At 39.1% G+C, this 10,468-nt stretch overlaps 1 pseudogene; it reads right to left on the bottom strand.

Moving 5' to 3' along the window:
- Positions 1–8,163: 8,163 nt before the first annotated feature.
- The window catches only part of LOC102855241, a 145,371-nt pseudogene continuing 143,066 nt past the window's right edge, over positions 8,164–10,468 (bottom strand).

Genomic DNA, 10,468 nt, shown 5'->3' with positions numbered 1-10,468 from the left:
TCACTTTGAATGTCCTATCCTAGCCATTTTTTATTAATCCTTAGGAAGATTTAACTTGCATGTGATATTGTTCAATAATTTCTACATTCTACTGGATCACCTTTTTTTGGGAATGAGAACTACTAAGGATCACTTTTAATCAATCAGCCAGATAACTGTCCTTCAGATTTCTTGGCACAACCTGATGAGCACAATCAGGGCTACATCTGTTTGTTGAAATATGTTAGTTGGTATTCTATCAATTACCAGGAATTTTTTTTTCCCAATTCCTTCAGAGCAGCTTGAACTTCTTCCTTTATCATCATTGGTTCTCCATCTGGGTAACTTCAAGTCAATTATTATTCAAACTAACCTGATCTTATGAACAAGAGATTTGAATCTTTTAATATCATACATCATCTTCACAAGCTCTGACATACTCAAGTCCACTGTTAGAATTACTTTGTCCCTCCATCTCATTGAGGAGTTTCCTCTTTTACCTGAAGCTCCCTCCACTTTTCCAAACATCATGTATTTTTCCAAGGTCTGGTCCCTCCTGAAAACATGCCCTAAATAAGTGAGATGAAGATTCACCACCCTTTCTACTAAGGTTTGCATTTTTTCCAAGCCAAACTTTTTCTTTCAATTCTGGACAGCTTATAAGATATTCAGTACTCTCCCCTACCACCACAATTCAAGGATATTGATAATTCTATGTCATTCTTATTCATTTTCTATATGATGGAATGAATCACATATATCTTAGTCTTTAAATTGACATTCTTCTTCTTTAGTGCTTTGGGGAAGTCCCAAAGCAATATATCTTTTGATTTCTTAACTTTTGTTAGCATGAATGTTGATTGTAGATCAAGTAAAATAAAATACTTGACCATTTCAATACTGGTTTTCAGAGCAGTGGTGATGATTTTTGGTTTCTTGGTGTTGAGATATAATATATATTGAAAATGTTAATCTTTGACCTATAGAGTCATCATATCAAAAGAGTAGGTCCACAGTGGATCATTTCAGGAAGTAGCCTGTAATCAAAAACAGTGATAATGAAAGAAGTTCAAGGTGCTCTGAAGGCAAAAATAAGGACCAAGGAATCAACAGAACACTGATAAACATGTTTAAACTAATAGAAATAGTCCATGATGTAATCATTAGCTTATATTAAGAAATGAGAAGTCAGCCACTAAGCCAACTTATTGGAAGTGGTCTATATTTTCCCCTATTCCAAAAATATATGATCCAGTAGAATATGGAAATTATTAAAAAAATCATTCTTATCATATGCAAGTAAAATTTTGCTGAAGATTTTTCAAAATGATTAAAATAGTACATCAACAGAGTGTTGGATGTGTATGAGGTACATTGGCCAGAAATTTTACTTGAGTATCTTTATGGAAGTAAGAATCTTTATATAAAGAACCACCCACCAATGTCCTTAGTCCATGAGAACCTGGTTTTCCCCAAAACAAGATATGTGTTTGAATGCAGAGTAGTTCTGCTTATCCAATATGGAAGAAACCTAATCATATGTCGACCCATTTTGTTCTTGGTGTAGTAGTTTGTTGTCATGTCATTTCTTTACAAAGAATATTTAACAATCACATGATAATGAAAATAAAGTTAAATACTTTAGTTTTCAACATTTCTTTCTTACAAGGCAGTACAGATATTCCATTGTAATTGTTATTGTCAGAACAGATTCATGGCTGACCCTCCGGTAGGTTTCCAGAACCAGTAAATCACACAGGAGACAATTGCCCATCTATCACCAACAGATCTTCCATTCACCTATAAAATTGAAGGTTGTTCAGAAAATTATGTGGATAAAAAGAATAAATATAACATCTGGGGTTCAGAAACCAACAAGTCTATCAGACATGATGAAGGAATCAGAAATCTTAAGATGATACTGATAAGTCATGAAATGGTCTGTGATAGTCTGAGGCTACAAAGTGTGTGATTATATTATTTTTATATTTTAAATTTTATTTAACTGAAAGTTTACAAGTAATATTGCATTTGTATGTAATAATTTGTAGACATTTGTTCTGTAACATTAATTACAATTGATTAATATAGCTAATTTTGATGCCTAACCAAATCTCATACCACAGACTGCTAAGAGAACAAACAGGTCTGTATTAGAGAAGGTGAAACCAAATTTCTCCTTTGAGGCAAAGATTTTGAAGCTCTGTGTTCACTTGGGGCATGTAGCCAAGAGGGAAAAGTTCTTGGAGAAGAGATATCATGCTTGGAAGGGTGGAGGAACAACACAGGAGAGCAAGGTGTCAAATAAGATGGATTGACATAGTAATTGGGGTAATGCGAATACATGTGTTGGAGTCAGTGAGAGGGGCTCAGGATAGTGCAGGGGTCAGATCTATTTCACCTAGGGTCACTATAAAGTCACACAGGTGACTTGATGGCACATAACAACAACAACACTTATTATATGATTGTTGTTGTTAGGTACCATCGAGTTATGACTCACAGTGATCCTATAAACAACAAACATGAACCTTGTCCTATCATGTGCCAGTCTCAATCTCTGACACACAAAAGCCCACTGCTACTAGAAGTGAAGTCGCCTGGTTGAGAATCTTCTCCTTCTCCACTCCTCCACCTTTTCAAATATGATGCCCTTCTCTAAGGATTAGACTCTCTTATCAACATACCCAGAGTATACATGATAAAGCTTTGCCATCTTTGCCTCCAAGGAACAAGCTGGCTGCACCTCCTTCAAGACCTTTCTTCTTCTTCTTGGTCCATGTGATCATTCTCTTCTCCTACACCGCAACTCAAAGGGATTAATTTTTGTTCTGTCATCCTTCTCCATTGTCCAGCTGTCAGCAGCATAGTGAATAATTGAAAAGATCAAGATCTGAATCAAGCATACCTTTAGTCATCATTATTATGTGATAGGTACTATTTAAAACATGTTTGTTCATTTCACCTTACAGCAACTCCAAGGTTGTTTATCTTACTGTTATCTGCACTTAAAGGATGATGAAATAGAAGACGAAAGAGGTATAGTAACTTCACCAAACCATAACACAACCCATTAAGAAAAAGAGCAAAAAATATCTAAATGTAGGTATTCCATTTTGGGGTATGTCAATATTTCCTAAATTTGATAATTTTAGTTCTAAATTTTAATTGATAAACCTCAGCACAAATTCAAGTTCTAAAGTCACACATGTTATAAAAAAGGCAAGGAGTAACAGTCCAGTAAAAGTGTATCTTTTAATGTTGCTTATAGATGCACATAGTGGAGCAGACATCAGTGTTCTCTGTGTGTGTATGTGTGTATATATATGTATCTGTCTGTTATTTACAGGCACGAAGTTATAGCTCCATCTTGTTTTCCCTTGTTGTCTGGGACTCCATTCTCAGATGTCTTTTTAGAAAGATTCCCTACACTACATTAATTAGTATCTAGACTTATTCTTAGAGTTAGAACCAGTACAGTTCAGTATGTATTCATTGGGCCAATCAAAACTACCCCAAATCCTTTTTCAGAATATCTATTACATTGATATTTCTCAGGCAACATTTTAAGTAATGAGGATGCAAACATGACAAGTCCTGTTCTCTGATAGAAAATCAATGTACTAATTAACATTAATAGCTTAATTGGTAACAATGGCTTAATGCTTAATTGGCAATAGTGGATTAAAGCATTAGCCAAGATGTTATCATTTCCATGTGGTCACTCAGTGACTGACCTCAAAAGAATAATGGGTGACCTGAATGTCAGCATTCTTGGAGGAGTAGTGTAATGTAGACAGAAGTACAAAGGTAGGGAAAGTTTATAAAGATTTTACTATATTAAAAATAGATTTGAGAAAATAAGTCTTTAGAAGTTCTTCAATTCAAATACGAATATGATTTTCCTGTGTAAGTATCAGTCTTCAGAACAGAGCAAGGAAACACTGCATGGTTCAAAATTGGGAAGGGTGTACGCCAGGGATGTGTCCTATCTCCGTACTTTTTCAACCTGTATGCAGAACAGGTTATCCAGGAGGCTGGGCTCTATGAGGAGAAATGTGGGGTCAAGATTGGTGGAAGATCTAGCAACAATCTGCATTATGCATATGACACAACCCTGCTTCCTGAACCTGAGGAGGACCTGAAGAACTTGCTGCAGAAGGTCAAGGACTGCAGCCTTCAATATGGATTGAGGCTTAATATCAAGAAGACAAAGCTTCTCACCACTGGACCAATTGGCAGCATCAGGATGGATGGTGAAGAGATTGAGATTGTTCACAGCTTTAGTTTGCTTGGCTCCACAGTCAACACTCTTGGCACCAGTATCCAGGAAATTAAAAGACATATTGCCATGGAAATGTCTGCTATTAGGGACCTCTCCAGTGTACTGAAGAGCAATTGTGTCACTCTGGAGACAGATGTGTCGGATACAGGTCATGGTCTTTACAATCACTTGTTATTCATCAGAGAGTTGGACAATGGTTAGGAAGGATAGAAGAATTGATGCCTTTAAGCTGTGGTGCTGGGGTAGAGTATTGGGAGTACTACGGATTGCTAAAAACTAGATTCATCCTGGTGAGGGTTAAAACGGGCAGCTACTTGGAGGCAAAGAATCTGAGGCTTTATCTGAGATACTTTGGACATGTTGTAAGGAGGAACCAGTCCATGGAGATGGACATCATGCTTGGGAGGGTGTAGGGACAGTGCAGGATGGAAAGACCCTCTATGAGGTGGACTGTTTCAGTGACTGGGGTAATCAGGGTGGGTGTGTCGGAGACAGTGTGATTGGCACAGGACACAGCAGTGTTTAGAGCTGTTTTACATAGGGTCACTATGAGTCGCAAGCGACATAATGGCACATAACCACAACAAGTATCAGATGGGTGGTGGTGGTTGTTGTTGTCATATGTTATCCAGTCATTTGTGACTCATAGAGATTCTATGTTACAGCAGCTCTGAACCCTGTTCTATTTCATGCCAACCTTATTGTTTCTGACACATCTCTCCCCATTCCCACAATCACTGAATTGATCCATCTCATCAAGGGTCTTCCTCTACTGTGCTGTTCCTTCACTCTTCCGAGTATGACGTCCCTCTCCAAGGACTGGCACTCCTTGCAACGTGCCCAAAGAATGTCAGATGATGCTTCAGAATCCTTGCCTCTAAGAAGCCTGATTTTACTCTCTCTACAATGAACCTGTTTGTGCTCCTTGCAGTTCATGGTATATTCAATACTCTTCTCCAGCATCACAGCTCAAAGGCATCAATTCTTCTTCTATCATCCCCAGTCATTGTTCAGCGTTCTAATGCATAGTAATTATTAAGACCATGGCTGGATCAGGTGCACCATAGTGTTCAGACTGACATTGTTTCTCTTCAGTACTCTGGAAAGGTCCTTGACAGTAGAGTTTCTTAATGCAATTCATCTTTTGATTTCCTGGTTGTGCTGATACCAGGAGTGCTGATTGTGGAGCCAAGCAAACTAAAGCTGTTAACAATCTCAGTATCTTCACCGTCTATCATGACGCTGCCAATCAGTCCAGTGGTAAGAATTTTTATTTTTTTTATGTTGAGCTTCAACCCATATTGAAGGCTGCAGTCCTTGATCTTCTGCAGCAAGCTCTTCAGGTCCTCCTCAGTATCAGCAAGCAAGGTTGTGACCCTTGCATACCACAGGTTGTTGATGAGTCTTTCTTTAATCCTGATGCCACATTCCTCCTCATAGATCCCAGCTCCCAGATGATCTGTTCTACACATGGATTGAAAAGATTTGGAGATAGAACACATCCTTGGCATACACCCCTCCCAATTTTGAACCATACACTGTCTCCTTGCTCTTTTCTGACTATTGCCTCCTGGTCCAAATACAGTGTTCCAAGATTTCCATTCTTCTCAGTATTAGCCACAGTTTGTTGTGATCCACAGAGTCAAATGCCTTTGCCCAGTCAATGAAACACAGTATAAAGAATTAAAGTAAGTCACGAGAATAGAACACATATACCTCAAAAAATTCACTCAGATGTATGTGAAGTGTAGTTAAGAATTCTCAACAGTAGTACTTCTCAGATTTAAATGTACATGCAGAACACTCTGGTTCTTATCAAAATGAAAATTCTGATTCAATAAATCTAGGTGAAATGAAGGATTTGCATTTTTTACTAGATCCAAATAATGTTGATGGTTTAGTTCATACAAAGTTGTTTTGCTAATCCAGAGACAGTGCCTCTCTATTCATTCAAATGCATGAAAAACATAAGAAGTAAGCTCAGAAATCTCTTTCTGTACAATTTACAGCCATTGACATCTAATGGAGAGTCAGCAATGAGCTACTTCCAAAGTCAATAGCCATGTTTTCTACCTATTAAAGCCTTAAAAAACAGGTTTTGTCCCCTTCTCAGTTAACACTCTTGAGGGTGAACATACTGGCTAAAGGAGAAATAGTTCTCTGAAACCAAGACTCTCAAGTTTCTGGGATAAGAAGCTATTTAAAAAAAAACATTCTAGTAAGAGCTATAGAAATTCATTCCCCTAGGTAAGATAAATGCAAACCTAAAATTATACCTTCTTATTGTATCTGTTTTTGTGTTAACTTGATATTTCCATGTATGTTGTTGTTGTTAAGTGCTGTCAAGTAGGCTTATAGTGACCCTACAAACAAATCTATATACTGGCCTATCATGTGCCATCATTATATCCAACACATTTGAGCCCATTGTAGCAGACACTATCAATTCATCTCACTGAAGGTTTCCTCTCTGCTGACCTCTTCAAGCATGATGTCACTTTCCAAGGAAGAGCCTCTCCTAACAAGAACAAAATATGTGAGTAGAACCGTCACCATCTTTGCCTGCAATAAACATTCTCCAAGGAGCACTTCCTCCAAGGCATCCCTGCTTGTTCATTTGGTAGTGTGTGGAATATTCAGCACTCTTCTCCAACACCACAACTCAAATGCTGCTATTCTCCTTTCATCATTATTCATTGTCCATATCTCTGTCGTCTAGCAGGTTAATGGAAAGTCTTGGTTTGGATCAGGTGCCCTTTAATCTTCAAACTGACATCAGAACTTTGGAAAGATCCCTGAAAGCATACTTTCCCAAATGCTACACATCTTCCAGTCTCCTCATTGCTGATACCAAGGGTGTTAACAATTCCAAGATGGAATTGTTGGCAATTTCACTCTTTTTCCAACTATCATGATGTTGCTGAATGGCTCAGTGGGCCAATTTTATTTACATAATCAATATTGAAGTCTGCAGTCCTTGATCCTCTGCAGCAAGCACCTCAGGTCCTCTTTGCTTTCAGCAAACAATGTGTGTCGTCTTCATAATGCAGATTGCTGATGGACAAGTCTTCTTTCAGCCCTGATGCCATGCTTTTCTTTATAAAGTTTCGCTTCTATAAGAAAGTCTTTTTTTATTTTAAACCATGCAGTGTCCTCTTGCTTTATTTGGACGACAAATCTTTAGCATGAGTATACATTTCATATAAACATAATTAGGCATTCCAGAATTCCCTTTCTTCCAAAATTAGTCAGTTTGTTATGATCCACATAGTCACATTGCCTTTGAATAGTCAATAAAACACAAATATGCATTTTTCTGGAATTCTCTGCTTTCAAGACAGATTTTTCTGAAATCAGCAATGATATCCTTGGTGCCACAACTGCTTCTAAATCCACACTGAACTTCTATCAGTTCTCTGTCAATGTATTGTTCTGGGCATTTTTGAATTATCTTCAGCTGCATTTTGCTTGCATGTGATATTAATGATGGTATTTGATAATTTCCACATTCTGTTAAATAACCTTTTATTTTTTAATCTTTATACTTAAGGAATTAATGAAAGTAGGGGAGACTGAGGAAGGCCCAGCAAGAGTATTTAGTTCCTAGGGATAGGTCTAGTTACAAGAATAACAACAACCAAAACTAACAAACGAAAAACACCAACAAGGAAATGTGAAAGTAGGACAGCAAATTTGATCTTAAACTTGGGGAGTGGGAGTAGGATAATGATGATTTTTGAATTCAGAAATCAGAAGCAGCACTAAATCCACGTCTGAGGGGGACACTGAGGACCCAGGGTGGGGAAGGGATGCAGTGCCCCACCTGTCAGTGCTGAGGAAAAGGTACTTGGCTCAGTCTCCTGCTAAAATCCCATCTATTAAGCAAATGGTTGTTTCACCTAACTTCTTTCAAGACCCTGTGGCTGTTCCTGGCTGAGCTTCTGGAATAAGATTTTGCAAAACTTATAAGCTCTGATAATGATTGCATGGAAGGGGGAGTGTTTGATTATCTTCTGGAGGAAGACCACAAAGACTTTTGGTTATCAACTCAGTTTGGTTTCTCTGCAGCAGCTGGTAGGTAGAGTCTACATGTGAGGACCTCACTCTCATAGCCTCCATTGCTCCCAGCTGGACCTGTGACTGAGTCTTCACCACATCAAAGGACAGAGTCAGGCTAGCTGCCACCATCCTTGAGATGTTGCCACAAAGCTGATGCCTACATATATCCTTTGGCCTGAACCCACAGGGCAGTCTCTTCACCAGCTCATTGTTGAACCAATACAGAGCTGAGAAGGGTACATCCCAAAAGGCAGTGGTCTCTCAGCCCAGCCACAGAGAGTGCCAGCATCCCTAAGCCTGCACAGAGATGCCCAGCTCATGGTACAACATGAAGAGCCAGCAGTTTCATTCAAACCAGCTCCAGAGGGCTGATCATGGTCACTATGCCCAGATGGGCCAGAACACCAGCCACCATGGATGCATGGAGGTCAGAGGTAAAGTTTTGACTATACAGGAAGGTTTTGAGTTGCTCATAGGCAGTCAAGTAAATAGCAGTGGCTGACACAGTCACCACCAGCAGGGAGGGCTGGGAGGCAGTTCCACAAGGTCCTGATGCCATAATGCCTCAGAGTCTTCACAAAAGCATACATGGTGCTAGTGAAGTGGGTGGGATCCTGAAACCAGTGGCACAGGAAGCATCATTTGGATGCAGATGTACCTTCTCTAGAACACCATTTCAGTACAGGAGGCACTTCCTTGCAGAATGGAGAGGGGAAGGTAGTTTGATTTAGAAGATGCTCCACAGTCTAGAAGGCTCTTAGTTTAGCTCTGGTTCTGTCTATTGGTTGGGTAACAGCCAACTTCATCTCATATCAGGGTTCTCAGGTCTTCTTTGTCTATGGCTCGTATTGTTCTAGGCGCAACTGGAGAAAGCAGGTATGGTCCTAGGGGACATTCTACATTCCCTTGCTGCTGCTGCTTCTTCTTCTTCTTCTTCTTCTTCTTCTTCTTCTTCTTCTTCTTCTTCTTCTTCTTCTTCTTCTTCTTCTTCTTCTTCTTCTTCTTCTTCTTCTTCTTCCTCTTCTTCCTCTTCTTCTTCTTCTTCACTGATGGAAAAAGTCTAATTGCTGCTGGAGCTGCTCAGTTTATTGTGGAATGGTGAGATATCCGATCCCCCTGTGGATAGTTAACATGACCTAGTTGAATATCCCAACCAACCCCAATGGCAGAGTAAAGTTCAGCAGCCAGGAAAGCCATATTGAAAGATAAACTCCACACTTGACCTGGTTTTGACTGCTGATACTGAGCTTCTCTAGGAATTCTTCCTACATATGTAGTCAATCTGATAGTGTGCAGCTCATCAGGTGAAATTAATATGTATATAAAAAAGTATTTGCTATAAAAATATTGAATAAGCATAAGCGAATAATAGATCACAGTCCTGGTCCTCGCTGTTGCTGATGCATACCGTGGAGTCAGAACTGACACATAGCTGACTCTCTGGTGAGTTTTCAGAAGCAGTTAATTGCACAGTAGGACACTGTTAATCCTTCTCCTGCAGAGCAGCTGGTGGCCTCAAGACATGGGGTTTTGGTCATTGCAGTGTAGCTTCTTGCCACTAGGTCACCAGAACTCACTAGTTTGCCTAAAATATATATTAGTTCATTCTTTCCTAGATCTCTAACACATTATTCTTTCCTGCCTTAAGTTACTACCATGTGAACACTCCAATGCTGGTGCTGATGAAGAAATATCTGTCTTCCTTTCACATGATGATAGGGCAAAAGAACATATTCTCTTTCCTCTAATTTTGGTTAGAAAAACCAGATAAAGAAGAAAATTGGGAAAAGAAAGGCACTTCTCCATCTACAGTGAAATGAAAGGTCAAGGCTACCCAGGTGTTAATTTCTTTTCTGAAAAAAGAGATCAAAAGAAAAGGGGAACAAAATAGGAAGTTTAATAAACATAATTAATGCTTCTCATTATACTATTAATTTGAAAATCCCTAACTTCTCCACCAGATGTTGGTATCTCATTCTAAATAAAGAATGCAACAGAGGGACCAGACAAACATGTTGTTGTTCTTATTGTTATGTGCCGTCGAGTCGCCTGCAACTTACAGCGACCCTATGTACAACAGCCCTAAACTCTGCTCTGTCCTGTGCCAATCGCACTGTCTCTGACACTCCCATCCCAATTACCCCA

Source organism: Elephantulus edwardii, unplaced genomic scaffold, assembly GCF_000299155.1.
Source record: "Elephantulus edwardii isolate Elephantulus edwardi_28Jun2011 unplaced genomic scaffold, EleEdw1.0 scaffold00120, whole genome shotgun sequence".
Lineage (NCBI taxonomy): Eukaryota > Metazoa > Chordata > Mammalia > Macroscelidea > Macroscelididae > Elephantulus > Elephantulus edwardii.
Note: the sequence above shows the minus strand (reverse complement) of the source record. Positions and strands in the feature narration are given on the sequence as shown.